Source organism: Pinus tabuliformis, chromosome 3_2, assembly GCF_031772625.1.
Source record: "Pinus tabuliformis cultivar Carrire ecotype Pingquan chromosome 3_2, CPIR1, whole genome shotgun sequence".
In the NCBI taxonomy this organism is placed as follows: Eukaryota; Viridiplantae; Streptophyta; class Pinopsida; order Pinales; family Pinaceae; genus Pinus; species Pinus tabuliformis.
Window position 1 is genome coordinate 663002785 of NC_142302.1, and position 21113 is coordinate 663023897.

Here is a 21113-nt window from a genome sequence, read left to right on the forward strand (position 1 = left end):
TTCACGCTGCTTTTGGACTTGTTGGTGAAATCCAGCTAGAAATCTCTCTTCCTCAAGCTCAACTAGTTGTGCGAGCCTTTCTTCCAAGCCTTCGTGATCCGTCATATCCGTGAGTGCCACTATGCACAGACTAGGCACAATGTATTCCATGGGCATCACCGCTTCAACACCATATACAAGCCTAAAGGGTGTTTGTCCAGTAACCTTCTTGCATGTCGTCTGATAGGCCGATAGTACTGCGAGTATGCGTAGGTCCCAATCACTTCGCTGAGAATTGCAAACCTTGGTCAATGTATTCTCTAGCACTTTATTGAATGCTTCCACCTTCTTGTTAGCCTGCGGGTGATAAGGCATGATTTTTTGGTGATATACCTGAAATTCCTCCGTTAGCATGCTGATTGTCTCGTTTAGAAAGTTCGTACCGCAATCACACATCAAAATATTTGGACGTCTAAATCACGTCAGTAGATACTCAAAGAGGAACTTTGCAGCAGTAACCCTCGTACAATCCTTTACAGGTTGTGCCTCCACCCATCGAGTCAAATATTCCGTCACGGTGATAATGTACCTCGCTCCCGTCTTCTTTAAGTGGGGTTGAATGGGTCCCACAAAGTCTATCACCCATTTTTGAAAGGGTTGTGACATCATCTGTGGATTCAGAGACAACTCATTCCTCTGCGATGGCCTGCCAGTCCTTTGACACACATAACACACTTTGCAGTAAGATTTTGAATCCTGATGGAGGGTTGTCCACCACAACTCTGCGCGTAGAGTCTTCTACGTGGTCGCTCTTCCTGCATAATGTCCTCCCGCAACGCCCTCATGAGCGTTCATGAGGATACTACTCCTTTCAAACTTCGGTACATATTGTCGCAATATTTCATCAGACCCCATTTTGTACAGATTCCCAATAATGACAAAAAAATCTTCCTCGAACACCGCTAACTCCTTCTTTTGCTGGACGATGTAACCTTCTTGGGTAGTTCCTGTCGTTAGGAAGTGTATGATATATTCAAAATTATCATCCGCGACGTGCACTACAAATAGCTGCGCTATAGGTAATCCCTCCTCCAAATTAGTGGGCTCTTCCTCTGTTTTGATGTGCGGCAGATGGTCTGGTCCCTCGTTTAGTCGTATAGGTTTCACAATAACTTCAAAATCATACTCTTGGAACAATAACAACCACCTGCAGATTCTCCCCCCCAACACAGGCTTATTGACCAGGTATTTCAATGTGGAATGTTTTGTATACATCTTACAATGGCCACCCAACAAATAGTGTCTAAACATTTATAGCATGTATACCATGGCTAACCCTTCGTGCTCAGTGGTGGAATAGTTCTTCTCCACCTTGGATAACCTTTTGCTTGCGAATGCTATAGGATGGTCCAAGTCTCCTCCGCCAGCCTGTGTCAGTACTGCTCCTAGCGCTATACATGACACATTGACATGTACATGAAACTCCTTCTTCCAATATGGGAAGACTAGAATTGGCACAATGACCATCTTTTCTTTTAGTACATCCAAGATTTTCTTACAGTCCTCATTCCAGCAGAATGTGACATCCTTTTTCAACAACTTCTCCATAAGTGCAGTGATCTAGGAATAGCCTTTGATAAACTTTTTGTAATATCCAGTATGTCCTAGGGTAGCACACAATTGTTTCACACTCCTCAGTGCTTCTAAGTTAAGTATCACCATGATCTTCATGGGATCTACCATCAGTCCCTGTCTACAAACCACATGACCTAGTAGGGTCCCAAAAGGAACACAAAACCGACATTTCTTCAGATTGAGCGCGATTTGGTATCTTCAACAGGTATCTAGCATCATGCGCAAACTTGCGATATGGCATTTCACTAGCCCAAACACAGTCCAATCATCAAAGTACACTTCCAGGAACTTATGAATAAATTCCTTGAATGCCGCAAAGGCTACCTGTGAAAAAATCACAGGTGCATTCTTCAATCCGAAATTCATTACAGTGTACTGAAAATAATCCCACTTAGTTGTGAAGGTCATCTTACTCCTATCCTCCAGTGTGATTTTGATCTAATGGTACCCAGAGAACCCATCAGTGAAAGAATATGCTTCCTGCCCACCTACATTATCCAACACTTCATCAGTGAACAGATTCAGGAAAGGATCATGTACACAAGCGTCATTTAACTTCCTGAGATCTACACATATCCTTATTTCATCCTTCTTCTTCTTTTCCTGTACCACCATTGGGCTTACCCAATCAGATTCTTCTACGAGCTCAATGATGCCTGCCATGAGCATCTTGTTTAGCTCTAAGCGGATGTTCTCTTTATACTTCGGATTGAGATGGTAGGGTCTTTACTTAATCGGCTTCGCGTCGGGATTCAACGTGATCTTCATAACACCTAGGTCCCTGATTATCCCTTTTAGATCCATAAACTTGGTAGGGAATAAATCTTGGTATTCGCGGAGCAATTCAACAACCTTATCCACCAACATGTCATCCCAGTAATCTCTAATTTTAACGAATTCGAGCTTTGCCTCCGTACCGATATTTACCTGTTTCGTTTTTAATGGTGTGGTTATATCAGGATTCTCAATCTGTGGTCCTTCAAGCTCGTGATGACCTTCTGTTTCAGGGATGTTAATCTTTCACACATCATCAAATGGTTACGTTATAAAATTCTAACGTGTGACTCAGCTGAGTATTCCAATCTGGATGAATCAGGTCCAAAGGATCTTGCAGTATCCTAAAGATTGTTGCTTTCACTTCTTGTAGTGCTTCCTCAATACAGTCAAAGACATCTTCAAATTTGAATGTCATTATGAATCCTTCGTTCACAATATCCCATTCACTTGTGCCATGGTGGAGCTCTGTTTCTAAGTACCAATTCATTGGGATGACATCCAAGCTATGACAGAACAAGTGCACCCATTCAGGTTGGGGCTTCACTCCATAAGCCTCAACCCATTTGGCTAAGTGTGCGCACGGTTCATCCTTCCCATCATACTTGTCTGTCATTCGTACCTGCATCTTCCCAAAGTGTGTTCTCATCATCCTCCGACACTTGCGCCAATCATCAAATCTACCCTTGTGCGTACCCACCATCTTGTGGGCATAGCACACAGTGCCCAATCCAAAGCCTCGAAGCGCTGCTTTTCTAGTACCTCCCTCTCAAATGCATCCAAAAATACATCTACATCATTCAGGCCATCATAAGTGGGAAAATTCCTTACCTTTGACGACACACAACACAGCAACTGGGTCATCAGGTTACAACTCAGTGTGGTTACTTCATGTAACCGATTTTGTCAATTCTCTAATTCTTCATCAGAGTCCGAGGTGTAGGAACTCCCGCGATCCCATGTAATTCATCCATCCACTATTGGATTCACCTAATCTTGGTCTAGCTCTATTATCTTATAGATACAGTCCAGATCGTCGTCAATCTCATAATCACAGACTGGTTTAGTATAGCGCGATCCTTTAGAAGGATCTATGGGTACTATTACGCGGAGTGATTTCTTCTCAAATATCATCTTTCGCTTCTTTAGGTTGATTACCCCATTCATATTAGTAGCCCAATCAATGCCAAGGAGCGCAAGGTAGGGGTTGCTATCATCCACAATTTCTATTACCTTGAAGTCAGTCAACATGCTTGCGCCTTCAATATCTATAGTCACCCCTTGCAGCCGACCCATGGGGATGATCTTCTACTGATTTTCCATCCTTAAATGAATTGGAGACCACTGCAACGAGCGTTTTCCTATCCGTTCCCAAGTATGCTTTGGTAGGATGTTTGCATCTAACCCAGATCCAAAATAACCCGATCCATTTCATATTATCCTATCTTCACGATCAGCCTCATCTCTCATCCTGTCCTTTTTTAATGCTTACCAATCTTTCATACTACGCGCAGTTCACCCGGAGTGTTTTTGGCACATCTATTTATATGCTCCTATAATCCCTTCACAACCTTGTTGTTGTGCAACAACTTCATGTAGGTCTCTAGGAAGGTTGTAAGCATAGAAGGGTCCATTTATGGATCAGGATTACCCTTGTTCCCTGAGGTGGAGGCCTCAACGAAGCTCTTATTTTCTTCCATGAATGTTTCACGTGCACGCTCCAAATCAAATTCAGCCTCCTTTGCTAGAGCTTTTCAAACCTATGCGTTGTCTTCAGGATGTTTCCCCTTATCATCTCCTATTACAATTCCACTTTGGAGCACTATATTCACATTCGGATCCTCTTCACAAGGTTCAGACCTCATCATTTGCAGGTTTTAAGTCGGCTGAGGTTGTAGCGACCCTTTTTTGTGTATCCTCGCTATCAGCGTAGGACAGTCCTCCGTTTCATGGTCAAACAGAGTGCAATATTTGCACGACAGACGTTTTGGGTTAGTGCAATCACCGGCATAGTGTCCTGGTCCTCCGCAATTGTAGTATATTAGTTGTCCCCGACCTCTGCTAGGTCCTCCTCCACCTCGGCCTCGTCCGCGCCCCTAAAAACCTATTCATGCCATCCCTGCGCTCTAGTCATGGGGCACATTTCTGCTTGAACCCTATAGGCAGGTGTTATGTCCATCATCAATTCATAACTTCTACAGTTGCACTCATCATGCCCTACTAACCTATAGAAGTTGCAGAACAGTTGTTGTGGTGTTTGTACAAACTTCTGCAACAAATGACAGTTATCGATCGTATGTTTTCCTATTACCTGACATATAGCGCACCACAAAGAAAGCCTCGCACTTGGTCCTGCTTGAGCTTTTGGCCTCATAGGCATTGGTCCTCCTCCTGCAAAGTAGTTCGCAAAGACCGGGCAATGGTCTTTGTCATGCCCTTGACCTTTACATTTTAGGCACCATACCTTTTCGCACACCTTCGATGGAAATGTTTTGTCCTGCTTCAAACTTTGCATTTCAAGGCAAAGATTTTGCAACTGCGCATGGATCTACTGAACCCCCAGATTCAGGTCCTACATTAGTGTTTCATGCAGTCTCACTGCAATCTCCAAGGCCTCTTCCTGAGTTGTTATATTCTATTGTGACAACACAACCCTTAGGTGTGGCAAGAGCGAAGCCACAAACCACTCATGATGTTTTCCCTCTATTAAGTTCATGTTAGCCTCGTGGATTTTACACTTCAACCTCTGATCTAATTCCCAAGGTGTCTCGCCTGGTTTCATCGCGATTTCCTTGAACCCCACTATCAAATGTGCCTCGGATTTAGGCCTACTGAATTCTTTATTCATCACGGTCTGGATGTCCGCCACCCCAGTGTTTGGGTTATCATTAGAATACTTAATGTACTAGGTTAGCACGCTATCCTGCAAAGCACTAACCATTGTTGCCTTCTTCATGTGATCATTTGTAACACCCTGAGATTCCCATACATCTTTCACGATGAACCATAACTGGTCTGGGTCCTCATTTCCCAATCCTTTGAACAAAGGAAACTTCACTGAATTTGCCATGTTGAATTGCAGTGGAGGTGGAGGCGATATGGGTGAAGTCGTAGATGATGGTGGTGAAGTTGGAGGTGGTGTGGGTGGAGGTGGCAGTCGCGGAAATCCTTGTCTTATTAACTAAATAACACTTCGCGGAGAAGCTTGCGCTACTCCCTCTTCATCACCCAATGGAGGTAAAATTAATGGACTATATACAAGACCCTTTCTTCCTTCATTCGTGTAAGTCTTTCCACCTCGCGTAGCTCCAAACATCAAGGTAGCTACATAACCCATTTTTCTCACAATAACATCTTAATCTAGGTATTCAAAGACTTCAAGTACTTACTGCGCAAACATTTGAAAAAGCGTTGCTCCACCTTGTTGTAGCTGGCTGAGGTATTGATCGCAAATTCAGTCACAAATCCTGCTATGATGTAATCGAGCCAATGATTGACAACTCGTGCGATCTTATCTTCAGAGGCTTCCAATCTCTATACTAACTCCAGGGTCCAAACAATAGGATTGTCAAGTCTCCACCTTCCTTGACTATCTGCTAGCTCCTCGATCCACTCGTATAGCTCAACCAAAAAGGAACAGAAAAAGATCTCGTGGATTTCCGTATATAAGTACCTACCTAGTCACTGTTCCTTTGTCAATTGTAGATTTTTGTTCTCCTGTGCCACGAATTTGCGGATCTTCCTATCCAACCGGTCTATGATCTCTTTCTTAGTTGGATTCCAGTGATACAACATCACACCTCTCTTATGCAGATTTTGGTATTGGCAACGGAACCATTTGTTGGCTGCATGGGGCCTGACCCAAGTTCAATGTTAGTTAGCCAAACAAATCCCTACACTACTGGCCCTTTCGGCATTAGCCGATGGAGCACAGACCGAAGTCTCACCCGAAGCAGTATGGGGGAATGCTGGAACCAAGTTTCCACACCCTGAGATGGTCGTGATGTCGGTTTATTCCTTCTATTCTTGCTTCCGTGAAAGTCGTTAAGTTCTAGAGCTCTGTCTGTCTAGCCCTTCAGTACCTCTACGAAGGGGTATGATTGACCTTTGCACAGCCCTAACGTGTGGTTCAGGCACTTTCGTGCTACAAGGGCAATGTATCATTCAGATTCCCAACTAGCTTAAGTGTCTTACTTATCTTATTAACCAATCATAGTTAGCATCACATAAACAGATATCCTTACTTGCATTCAATTATCCAACATAATTACATACATTCACGCATCACATAAGCATTATAAATTAAATTCATACATAATATGACAAGATGCGTTAACAGGAAACAAAGACACAGAATTTGTAAAATGCTTCTCTTTATTGATATCTTCAGATGATTACAGACTCTATCCTCCCTACACACACAGCTGCAGGGGTTCGTGCATTCAACTGTGGACTTCTACCCTAGGCCTCTATGCACTTAGTTGCGGACTTTTACCCTAGGCCTCTACACACTTAGTTGCAGAGCCTCTACCTACACTACGACCCGAAACTTAGACTTCTCTCCTTATCACGTAAGACTTCTTCCTTCTTCTACTTCTTACCTAGAGCTTACTTACTTAGCTCTTTTTATACAATCCCAAGGTCCACGAACCATGGGTAGATCTTTACAGCTGACTTTACACTTTACAAAATAAGGGTGAACAACCCTTTATGACTCATGACACCTTTGCGCTCCGTGACGACAAAATGCAGACACTTTAAAACTTTATTACAAAGTTCGACCCAAAACATGGGCTTTTAGCCCAAAAAATTTCCTTGGGGGATCTCGTTCCCAACAGATATTTAGCGCATATAACACATAATTCAACTATGTCAAGCAGACACTCTTTGCGGTTGTGCTTATTTTGAAAACGAGGACAAAATATAGCCAAGGCCTGCTTTGCATCAAACTTATTTTGTTTTACCTGTAGGACATCCAACTGTGTAGTTAATGTACTCAAAATATTAGTTTTAAAATATTTTAAGATATTACCAATTTTTGCTTGAGTTACTCCTCCACCTACAGTTTTGTTGGTTCTGCTAAGAGGATCCCGAAGTCTAGATTTGGTTCGTGTACTTCCTTGTGAGCACCTGACACACAGTTTCATGATATTGCCATTTTCTTATTTGGAAATATCACTTTATCCAATTAAATTAAGTGTTTTTATCCATTCATCTTTCATACCCTTAATTAAAGCAGTTTTCAATACTTCCCTAAGTAGGGTAGTGTAAGTGATCTTTTCAAATTATATTGAAATATTTCAACATATTCTTCCAATGTTTCATCTTCTTTTGACTTCATTTTAAATATTTATTCTTCTAAATCCCTGGATCGATAATAGTCCTGATAATATTTAGTCAGGAAGGATTATTTCATTAGATCCCATGAGGTTATGGTACCCCCTCCTAGTCCCACCAACGTAAGGCTTCTCCCTTTAAGGTAGAATGAAACAATTTCAATTTTTGAGGGTCACTGGTATAGTCCTAACCCTGACATAAAATATCAAATTTAAACAGAAATGCATCAAGATCCTCAAAATCGATTCTATGGAAATTTGGAAGATTCTGTAATGGGATAAATTTCATTGATGCATTGGCTTGTGGATCAACAATAGGATATTATATGGTCGAAGTTTGTGTTCTTGGTGTTGTGTTTTCTATCTGGTTAAAAATCTGCCTGTAATCCTCACGAATTTCATGATCAAGAGGTACTATCTGGAAGGTAATATGATGGCTAGGTTGAGTAGTTATCCCAACACTATTCTGATCAGGAACTTCAGGTTCTTTCCTTAAAACAAACGTTGCAAGAAATTATGGCTTAGAAAGTCGTGCGTATGGCTCACTCGTTTCACCTCCGCCCGCTCTTAAATTACAAGAATGTCCCTCACTTTTTCTAGGAGGACCAAGATGACTAATAGATGTATCTTGAAAGCTTTTCTCAAACCTAACAGTTTTTTCATGAATCTCAGAGTGAGTTGGAGTGGATGACCCTGCTACTCGAGGGGAAACAACATAACCCTTCCCAAATATGTTTCAGGGACATATCGACGCTTTAGAATCTGATTTGTGAATGACTTCGTCTATAAAGGTCATTCTTTCAAGGCTAGGCTAACCTTGGGTTTTGGTGGTTTCTGAGGTAAATTTTTGATCTATAACCATCTGATTTGTAGTCCTAGGATTTTTCCTAGTCATACACACTAAAATATCTAAATGTATTGGCTGAGGGTAGGCACTGGAACATGATTTTTACATAGTGCATGTGCAGGCTCTTACCTTTTGTCTTTAATACCCAACCGTTCAGAGATATGACTAGCACTTCTTTGAAAACCTCCCAAGAAACGACGCCAAAATGTTGGGGTGCTTAGTTGTCCAAGATTGCCAAGATCCTAGCCTTCCAGATGACAATGTTGGATGCCCCATCCAATCTGTCCTAATCCCTCAGTCCATTCACTGCCATCTCTGCTCAAACAAGTATAGAACAGGTTCTCTTCTCCCACTCTCATTGTTGCCCTAGCAAGACAATCATCAACCTGGAGTTTCGTCTATTCATTTCAAGGTTGTCCACATAGTTTTTGCAAGATATAGTGCTAATGTCACGTAACCTATATGGTCCTAATGAAAAGTAATGACATAAGAACGGAAGGAACAAATTGAGTCTCAAGAGAATCATACACACACACACACACACACACACACACACACATATATATAACAGATGCAATTCAAATTATTGTAATCTAATAAAGAAGTAGAAACCTATTTTTTGTTTCCAGAAAATGGTATCTATCTATCTCTCTCTCTCTCTCTCTCTCTCTCTCTCTCTCTCTCTCTCTCTCTCTCTCTCTCTCTCTCTCTCTCTATATATATATATATATATATATATATATAAGAGATGAAATTCAAATTATTTTAATCTAATAAATAAGTAGAAACCTATTTTTTGTTTCCAGAAAATGGATAATTAGTTTAGAGCGAAAAATCATATTCTCTTTCTTGATATGGAATAATTTTGGTTATAAATTGGTTTTTCTGAATGATGTTGTTGTTTTTTTTGGTGGATAGGTTTTTTTGGTTTTGGAAAATGGTTTTCAAACTTTTAATGTTATTATCAATAATTATTTAGTGGATGACAGACATTTATCTCCAACTAAATATTGAAATTTATCTCAAAAGAAATTATACCCTCTCTACCCTTTTAATTAACTTGATTAATTAAAAAAATGCTATATGAACAAGTGTCATTTGAAATGGTCTATGGTATTTTAAGCATGTAGAAATTCCTTGTAAATTCAAACTACTAATTGTAATATGCTAAAACAATAGACTTGAATCTACTCTACTCATCAACATAAATAATTAAACGATCGTGAAATCATGAAACATACAAGGGAAATAATTGAATCAACACATTACATAATGATTTCCTGTGGAAAGACACAACTAAAAACCCTTGCTATCTGTATATTTCATTGGTCATAAAATATGAGAAGATTAAAATTATTTGCTCAATATCGAGCAACCTCTCCACTATCTCTATCTGTCTCACTGCTTCCTAGACAAGCCCAACCCAATACTTAACCAATTTCCTGCTTGCCCAAGTCCCTATTTCCTTGTGTTGTTTCCTTGGTAATTATCCCCCTATTAATTAGGGGAATTCCTCAATTAGAATTGTGCAATGCTCATAGGCCTTCCATTGACTGTATGCGCCACTTGTACAATTGAGACGATTATACAACTAATAGTACACTATCCCTGAACTCCAATCTCGATTGGGTAACTCTCAAATATGACATTCATGAGTTATTTATGAGTGAATCATTAGCTTATTGGTTGATCACTACAGACATCACCACAATACATTGCAGACATCAGCACACCAATAGACCTCCCACTAGTTCCTCCAATAGTTGTAACTAGTTTAACTAAATTTAACTAAGTGAAACTGAATTAATTAAGTACAACTCAAAATAAACTCAACCAAGGATCCTATGAAGTAGGATACATTAGACTCAGTCTTGTCAGTCCTATGTCAGAGTATAATTCACCAAGGTTCATTTCTCGTCATTCGCAGTCATTGATGTTACTGTGGTCCAGAAAAGAGTCATTTCAGAGTCAAGGTTTTATAGTTGGTCTTCAAACTTGTCAAATGATTCCTACAGGCTAGAAGAAGGTTCAGTGAGTTTCTATCTCAAGATGGTTATCAATGCGAGATGGATTCTTCTTCAAAACCCCGTTTTGAAGAAGAAATCATCAGATGTGTCTTTGTAATAAATAGGTAAGTTGTCAAAATGTTTCAAATTTTCCAACTCTTCAAATGACAGCCCTGTTTCAGCTTCAAAGGCAGCTCTGTCACCGTATTATCTTCACCAGTTTCAGCAACCCTGCAACAGATAGACAAGAGTTAACAGTCACCATATGAGTTGCAAAGGTTTTTCTTCACTGATTTTAAGCATCCTTATGTTTTGGAAACCATTGTCTCCATCTTCACTCGGTGTCTCCATTCCCCTAGTTCCATCACCTTTATGTTGGAGTTACTCTTTATGAAGATTGTTGGAGCTGCTCTTTAGTGGTTTGGAACGGAGGACATGGAAAATGGTTCTGCTTGGTGCGTATGTCACAAGATAAAGTGAATCAAACATTAAGGAGAAAAGAGAAAGAATGACAATGAATCTTCATTATATTTTGATTTCCAGGTATTTGGAAATACACAGGCGCTGTTTTTATGACAGTTCACACGACATATGAAGGAATTAATGGCAAAAGCTGAGTTAAAGTTGCTTGAAGGATTGTAGATATATCATCGTTTGCAAACAATTATTCAATTCAATTTCTACAACCAGTTTTATGTATGGCATGAATCCTTAGAAAGATGCAGTTTTGGGTACTGAAGTTTTTCGCTGAAAATTCAACTGGAGGTGCGCGCTACCCATAGAGAGGGCGCGCTACGCACAAGGCGCGTGCTACGCGTTGGGCTTCACCGGCCTGTGCAAAATAGCACGCGCGCTACGCACATGCTGCGCGCAGCGCACTTGGTGAGCGCGCTACGCGTATAATTTCAGGGCCAAAATCATTTGCGCTCCACAAAAATTCAATTTGTTTCAGCTCAATTCTTCTCCAATACGTAAGGTGATGTTTACAATTATGGAGTCGTGCTGCTTGAAATGGTTACCAGAAGATCTCCCAACACTTTCAATAATAAATTTGTTAATGTTGGTTTAAATGAAAGTGAAGCCCAGAGCTCAAGTTCCAAGTCAAGTTCGCTGATTGAATGGGTGGGTAGTTTGTATCCGGAGAGACTGATGTGCGATGCAGTCAATGATGCTCTCAAAGTCAATGCCAAACTGAAGGAGGAAATGTTCATTCTTATGACAAGAAATGGCCAGGGGGCCTTTGACTCGTGAATATAGTGTGTCATTGAACAGGGACATTCGTGCACAAACATCAATGGCGGATCGACTTCGTCAAAGTCCAGTTTTTGGTTCACAACTGTATGATTTCGAAGGCAAAGCAAGTATCTTTGTTTCTAGTCTAGAAATTGAAAAGTCCTGTAATCAATGATAGACTGCTTTTACCTGCAAATTGCTCCTTTTCATCAAAAAATTCCAAGAGAATGGACTTTGATCGCAGGAATGGAAATATTGAAAATGGTTTTACTTGATTGGGAGGATGGAGTAATGCTGATAAAGTGAAAGAGCTGGGAAAATATTCCAACAAGTATCAAAGTTGGAATTCCTGGTTTATTTCCATCGGCCAACACCTTGGAGGGAAGCTGCAACATTCAAAAAATGGAGTGAAGAGATACAAAGATGGAGAGTCAGATTTGATTGCAAATTTTCAAAATGAAACATTTACCGGCTCTCTCCGAAATGGATCTGCTTTTGACTTCGAAAAGGGCGAAAGCAGCAAATCATCCACAAGCGAGAGGAGATGGAATGGTATTTCATTTATAGTGGAGAAGGTGAAGCAATCAACTATTCTGAGAAGAAAATCTGAGCAAAAAATTGTTGCACAGTCGTCCAGTGAATTTTATTCATGCTCCACCCAAATATTTTCTGGCACTATTAGTCATTATTGCAATTGGTGTGTACTTCTGGTTCCTCTCCAAATCAATGGAGATTGTTACAGGAGTTGTGTGAGGTAATTGATGCCAAATTCGGTATTCTGTTGTAATTTATGTTTTCCATCCACCATTCAATTTATTTTTCAATCACTTCTATTAGCTGGGGTGATGATAGTAGATTATGCTTCAGAGTACTAATGCAATTACTAGATTATTGATTGTGAAGCATGCAAATCTATTTTGCATGGACAAGGGTGCAACACCTGATCCCATTTCAAATGACAAGAAAGTAATTTCCGTATACATGGACATTGCGCTTTAATGGTATTGGAAAGGAAGCATTTTTGGCCATGAATGCAAGCGAAATGAAACGCTTTTAGAGATATCGACACCTACCAAAAGCCAAAAATAAATAGAGACATCTGTCACAGCAGAAAAACGAGGTAAGAACTGGGATATAATGGGAGATCGCCTTTTTCAGTGTCCACCTGGTCTACCGTATGCCTTGTTGCAGGGCACACTTGAAACTCGAGGTGCGGATTTTGTAGAGGTGCCTAAGGAAGCTTGTCCAAGTATCAAGAGAGGTTCGGTAGCTTGGATTGATGGTGGGCCTGTTTTCTTCATCAGTCTTGCAAATCATGATGGATGGGATAGAAAATATACAGTTGTCGCTTCAGTTATTCCACAAGATATGTCTATTGTTGAAAAGATTGTTGAACTTCCAACGATCCCAGCAATGTGAAGTAAAATTAAAGTTGCTGAGTTAGGAAGGGCCATAATATGCGATTACTTGGAGAAGCTAAACTCCTATCGAACATGTGTCGTTATCTCGATTTAAACCATTTTTATTAAGAATTGGTTTTTATTCAACGGTAACGGAAGTGAATAGACAGTCAAACCCAAATTAAACGTAGAATACCAACCATAAGCAGAGAAATAGGGTCGATTTGTCTATTTTTGACCTCAGTTGCATTTTAGATGGTCTACGCTCCAAATTCTATCTTTTAATTGGACATCAAAAAACAAATGTAACGCTACTCCTTTTTAGAGCAGACCTTTCCTATTTTCATCATTTCAGTTGAAACAACGCCCTTGTTTTGGGTCGATCTGTTTTCTCCTAGCTGAGTTTTATTTAATGTATTGAAAATCATTTGAAAAAGGAGGGAGAGTTCTGAGAGGTGCGTGGAGGAGAACAGAGAGCTTTATTGTACAGTTGTTTGACAGAGATTAATTGAAGAGTATAGCTCTGATTTATAAGATTCCTGTGGCTTGAAATTTGGCATATGTTTTTCTCTGTTTCATATGTATCTTGTAATGTTTTTCATTTCATTCATAAATCGTTTTCAATTTGAATGTTTCTGAGTGAGAAGGGTAAAATTCAGCTTACTGCTTTGCCCTGGAGAAGCATTCATGTTTTGTGTTTCTTCCTCTGTCTGAAAGGGATTCATACATTAATTCCCCTTTCAACTTTCTTAACAGTCCTTCCATTTCATATAATTTCAATTTGGATGCTTAAGCTCTTGCCTACCGTGCCTTACGGAGTAATCTGTGCCTTTGATTAAATCTCTGCTCTTGCTGTCTTTGCCCCAAGTAGCCCAGAAACCCATCATTTATCAAAAACTCCTTTCTTATCTGTTTACTAGCCTAAAATCAACATTCACTATAGGTCATCTCACCCCCTTTGAAGACTTTTGCCGAGATAGACCTGGAGAGAGCCCTCTCCTGTCCTCGTAGGGCTAGCTACGAGGTTGAGCTTGGTTTGATGTTGCCTTGAACCTCGCCTTCTTTTAGCCTGAGGCATATTCGAGCGCTAACAGGATACACTCTACATGGCTCAAGTTAGATCCTCAACTTGAATTAACTGAGCCAAGGAAGTCAATTTAACTTAGTTAACTAATACAAGCTATCATGCGATGTGGAATTGAAATTTTATTCCCAATTTAATTCAAGGACACAATTTAATTAGGATTTGCTTGTTGCATTTTCAACATTCCCTCTCAACAAGAAAAGGATTCACATCTACCCCGATCAAGTACCTTTGGTATATATTGCATGAAACACTTCTCACTGTTGTTGTTCCTACTGCAACATCTACAACTGAAAAGAATCCAAAAAATAAATAAAAAATAATCACAGAATGAATCTGCAATTGTCTACTAGGAAAAATATGTTACTACTGACTTTGCTACTGAGCCTCCTGCTCTACTGTTAACACTACTCTACACTCCTCAATATCTAACTGACACTGACCCTCCTATTAATGAATACTATGGGCCCTCGTAGCAAGGTAATGATCCATGAGACAAACAGATCTCAATGGACCCTGCCCAATTTATGAAACTCTTGGACTAAGAGTCTACATCCCTCCACCTTGCTCCTAGAGGTATAGCTTCTTATGCTTCCTCTGCCCACTTGGCTTGAAATTGGCCACAACCACATGCTTCTTCTTGAGTGGATGTCTCCACTTGGTCTCCTCTCTGGTTCTCCAATTATTGTTGCTCCATAACTTGTTGAGGCTACATGTTGAGAGGTAATTCATGCTCCCTCTCAACCACCATGTATCTAACTTTTTCCTTGCTCCTCAAGGCTTTGCATGCATCTTGTAACTCAAGTGCATACAGGTTCTTAATTTGCACATCGATCTATTTCACTTGTCCCATGGTGATGTCTCTAAGGAAAGCCTTTTCTTTGCTAAATATCACATAGTAGCCACGGTCTTCCAATTCTGCGACGAAAACAAGATTCTTCTTTAGTCCTAGAACAAACAACACAATTATGAGTCCGAGAGGGAGCTAGACTCCCTCTAAAAAGTAATTGTACTGATACCAGTTGCGCTATACCTCGCATCATCCCCAAACTCAATGTTATGCTTGAGGTATTTCTCCTCCAAGTCACTGAAGAGATCTCTATTCTCTGTCATATGGAATGTGAGACCACTGTCCAGATACTACATGATTTCTATTACTATTCTTTCCATGCATTCAATGAGAGTAAAATCAACCTAGAATTGTGAAGCTAGAGCTTTATCTGCTGCTGCTCCTGCAGTTTCCTTCTTTCTTGCTTTCTTCTATGGAAATTTCGTGGCATAGTGCCCGAACTTGTGACAATGAAAACACTTGATGTTGGACAAGTCTTTCTTATTTCCCTCCTTGTCTTGGGACTTATTTCCCTTGGATTTATTTTCTTTTCTGACTAATGAAAAATCCTCTTCCACTTCTTTGGATGAGGTCCCATCTCTGGTGTTTCATCAAATCTCTTCTTGCACCAAGTCAAACCATAAATTCTCCCACTCTGGTAGCTTCTCCCTCCCATTAACTGAGTCCTAGTAGTTGTTCCAACTCTTAGGATGGCCTAGAAGTGTTAGGTTGACCATATCATCTTCAAAAACTATAACACTGACACTTCCAAGCTCATCCTGACATTGGGTGAACTTGGTCAAGTACTTTAGTATTGTGTCATCCTTCTCCATCTTGATTTTTCTAATCTTGTCATTCAGTGCCAACTCCCTGTGGTCACTGCTATTTTGAAAAAGGTCTGTCAATGCCTTCCACATTACATATGGAGTCTCCTTACCATGGAGGTTCAAGAAAATATCATCTTGAACTCCTTCTAGGATAATCCTTCTTGTCTTTGCAACACATTTTTCTCCACTCTGCTAGATCTTGAGCGTCAACTGCTTGAGGATTAGGAATATCTTTTTCTATCAATTCCTTACTCCTGTTTTCTTCGAACAGTGCCTCCATCCTGTACTTCCAAGAAATATAGTTCGAACTACCCTTGAGGGAATATTTGAATCTCAATCCATAGAAGGAAATCCTGTTGGCTTTGAAGTATGATATTGTAAATTTGATTTCACCTGCAAAAGAAAAACTTGTATTATCCTCTTCTATAGTGATTTTTGGTCTACCATGTAGAAATTCCTTGTAGATTCAAACTACTAACTATAATATGCTAGAACAATATAATTGAATATACTCTACTCATCAACGAAAACAATTAAATGATCACAAAATCATGAAGCATAAAAGATAAAGAATTCAATCAACACATTACATAATAATTTCCTAGGGAAATCCATATCCAAAACCCCTTGCTATATGTATATTGCATTAGTAAGAAAATATGAGAAGATTACAATTTTTTACTCAAGCTTGAGCAACCTCGACACTATCTCTATCTGTCTCACTACTTCCTAGACAAGCCCAACCCAATACTTAACCAATTTACTGCTTTCCCAAGTCCCTATTTCCTTGGGTTGTTTCCTTGGGAATTAGCCCCACTATTAATTCGGGAAATTTCTGAACTGTAATTGCGCAATCCTCATAGGCCTTCCTATGACTTCATACACCACCTGTACAATTCATATGATTATAAAACTGATAGTACAAAAATCGTGAATGCCAATCTCAACTGGGTAACTCTAATATATGACATGAAAGAGTTATTTATGAGTGAATCATCAGTTTACTAGTTGATCACTCTAGGCCGCACCACACTACACTACAGGTAGCACCACACTACTAGACCTCCCACTAGTTCCTCCAATAGTTGGAACTAGTTTCACTAACTTTAATTCAGTTAAACTGAATTAATTAATTACAACTCAAAATAAAATCAACTAGTTGTTGGGCTTCAGAATTGATACATTTTCTTACCTTCTTTTCTTATCTTTATTATAGTTTTCTAAGGTTTCTGTGTGTAGAATACAATAATTCATGTGGTATATATTCTAAATAGGAGCTAATAGCTTTTTATTACTTTATCTCCTTAATGAATCGATTTACATAATGAAAGTTGTTGTTTACTGATGATTTGAACCGTTAATTGAATAGGGATATTTGATATCTGATGTTGTTCCCTGGAATAATCGTGGAAGAACAAGTTTTGAGGGGATGTTCAAGTTAATTATAACCAATTGAAAAAGGTCAACTTCTATCATGGATGGATTAGTTGAAGAAGAGATCTTGGCCCTGCTATTCCGTGGAAACGTTGGAGATTTTGTAATTTGAGTAAAGCATCCTGAGAATCTTCAGATTCTCATGATCACTTTTCTATTTGAAAATCGTCTGATTTGTAATATATAAATGAGGAATTGAACCTTAGCAAAGTGGTTAAGAAATTTTAGGCTATAGACATTTTTTATCTATGTTATAAGTTTTTACAGACAATCCTTGTAATTTTCTCGTTATAATTCAATGGAGACCTTTGCGATTCGATCTTAACTTATTGTGCTAAATTAGCTACAAGGAAGTTGAATTCTAGTGACCTTGGGACCAGCCTTGGAACTAATACTATCCTTTCTTGTATTCTTAAATTCATAATTTTCTTTCAGTCTTTGTTTTATAGCTATTCAACTGAATTCTAGATCTAATTGTTGGTTATCATTTTTAATATTATAGTTTGAGCTTTTGCAGTGGTTGTAGTGGAATATCACAGAGTTAGAGTTATTGTGATTGATTCTTCGAGTGCTATCTTTCATTGTTGTTTCTTGTGATTAATCTTGAGTTATTAATTCAAAAGGTTTGATATTTTTTTCAGCAAATTCATTTTTAGTCATAGTTTTGTTCCTTTCTTAGAGATGTAGTTTCCTAGGAAACAACTTTTTATGTAGTTGAATTACTTCACTATTTTTTATAGGAGATTTAATGCTTTGATTCTTTTAACAATCGAGGTTGTTTAAGTTTGAATTCTATAAATCAAGAATGAGTTGTTTCTTTCAATAAGTGTGATCATTTTGGAACGCTTTCTGAGGCCATGAAAGTGAATCAAAAAATTATAAGAGAGATTTGTGTTTACAATATGACACATTAGGCTCCATTAAAACAGCTCCTCAAAATGCATCATGGTGCAGAGGATATGGTTGGTTATTTAACACCAATTTGTATAAATTAAAAAACAAAACAGATTTTGTATAAAGTTGTAAATTTGTTTTCTGAGTTTAGGGGATTGGTTCTTATCCTTTGTCAATTTATTTTATGTATAAATAAAGCCTCAAATGAAAAAAAGGAGGAGGATAGGATGCAGAGAGGAATTTTATCATCATTTTGAGTTGATCTTTTGTAATAGATTTGAACTTTTGTTTGTAAGTTGAAGATGATATTCTTGTAATGAATATTTAATTGTTTAATCTTTGCACATTATTATGATTTAAGTTATTTTTCAGGAATGTTTCTTGGGGGTGAAGGGCCCCTCGACTCAGGTAATGTCCTAGATTTTATTTGTAGAGTAGAATGTTAGTTAGATTCAGTTTCTTTCCATGCATTTTGTTTGATATTTAGATTCATATCTCAGTTTATATTAGACTTACATTTCAGATCTGTTAGTATAGTAATTTCAACATGATTAGATTCAAATTGATTTTTCTCAAGCTTAAGATTCAAACAAATTTAAATTGGTTTCTTAACATGTTTTAGTATTTAGAATTTCAATTTGCAAAATTTTTGTACTTAATTTGGTACTTATTCATATTTTCAATTTCCATATTGTCTGTACTAAGTTCTTTACTAGAACAGGGTATTAAATAATACGTAATTTATAGTTTAAGATTCTTTACTTGATTGAAGCTTTGAAACTACTTGGTAAGATATTCCTACAATGAATAAGAAAAAACAATATATCTCTAAGCCTACTTAGCATTTATTTTTTACATTTTGTTAATTCATTTCTTAGAGTTTATTGCCTTGTTTTCTTTATTTGTCTCACACACTTTTTCTTATAGTTGTCGGCATTTACTTTTTTGCAATTTTTTTTTTTGTAGCATGTTTAATGGGTTTTCATCACTAGAGGATTATAACCATTGAAGTCTCAAGACCTAATAAGCTACATAAATAAAACCACATGAACATTGTTTGTCAGTAATTATGAAAATTTGTGGTTTGAAACCCGATAAGCATTAGAGTTCCACATTCTAGTGACAAGTTACAATCCTTAGTGGTTAATTCTTTCTAGTATTATTTGTTAGCATAGGTTAGAATAGGCTCTAATCTTTCATTTCTTGTGCTTGCATCTCTAAGTCTTACAATCCCAGATTCGATAATTAAATGTTGGAATTAGAGTACATATAATTCCACCAACATTTACTAATGGAAAATTTATGGACATTGAAGGATACCAAGTTGAAAATTTTCAGAGAACTTATCCTCATATAGTAGATACACAAACTCTTTAAATTAGAAGTGAAGCAAGGCTTCCCTAAGCCTATGATGTAGTCTTATTGTTCCTATATTTAAGAGTGGGGATAAAATAATTTCCTATAATTATAAGACCATTATAATTAGAGAAATTTTAGCCAAGTTGTATGTGCTTATTTTTGAAAAGAATACTAGAATTTGGCTTGAAATTCATGGTAAAAGAGCTAAAGGCCAAGATAGGTTTATGAGATATCATTCAAATCCGGGCCATTTTTTTACTCTTAGTATAATTGCAAAGGAATGCCACATTAATAAAATTAATCTCTTATGTTTTTCTCTTTACTTTAGAAAATGTTTTGACACTATTCCTTGAACAAAGTTATGGAATAGGCTAGAAGAAATAATGGTTCCTCCAGAGGTGAGGGTTTGTATCCACCTCCCTTCCACTCCTTATAGATTCTTGGGTTGAGGAAGGTGCTACATGTTGTTTAACTTAATCTCTAAGGTTTTTTATGAAGATGGAGTTAGCAAAAATCCTATTTTTTGCAAAGTCTACGAAAATCGAATTCTAACATTGCCATTGTGTTCAACTCATTGAGATATTTATGAAAATATAAAATTTTCCTTGATCTGAATCCCAGATAAAAAGTTACATGGCTTTGAAGTTGGTCCATAAAAACGGAGCCATATCAGTAAGCTAGGCACATGCCCTCCATGTAAAACTAACATGTTAGCAAACTGGGGCCTTCCTACCAAGTCCACACCATGCTTCTTGATGGGATCACATCTTGCAACATTCAAAATTAACAAGGGAGATGGTGTGGTCGGAAATAAGTGGTGGGTGGTGGACAATGTTCTAGCTATCTCAGCTCTGCCTAATTCCTACTTGTATCCCTTTCTTTCATGATTAAGTGGTGTTTATCCATGTGCATCGACCTGTGGCCAATTATTTAGACTTACTAGCGATGGTGAACCCATGGGACATAGTTTTATTGGGGCATGGTTCCACGAGTGCCCACTATTATGGACCTCACTTACATACAATAAGTTTTAAAACTTTGTCGCCTTCTATTCCATGGAAACACAATTATAACACATTGAATTCTAGGACCGAGTGTGTGAAATGGGGAGGAAACCACCACATCTGCATGTAACAACCCTTTCTTACACCCCTCATGTAAATATCACTACGAAGTTGTTGGTGTAAATAGAGGTAAAAATAAAAATATGGTTCAGCTAGAGGTGTGGACACAAATTAAAAGGTATGGGGATGAGGAGTTTCTTGTGCAAGTGATCCCCAAAAACACACCGACTTCATTTATTTTCCCCATTTATCTCCCAAAAGAATTAATGGTCTAGTAAGCAGATATTGAAGTTGTGTATGGGCCGTCTTAAGTGAAGCACAAGGACCATGCCACTCTCTAGCTTGTGCAATGTATTGGGAAATTTAACATGCAAAGGGAAGGGAAAAACAAGGGGAGGAGGCACAATGAGAA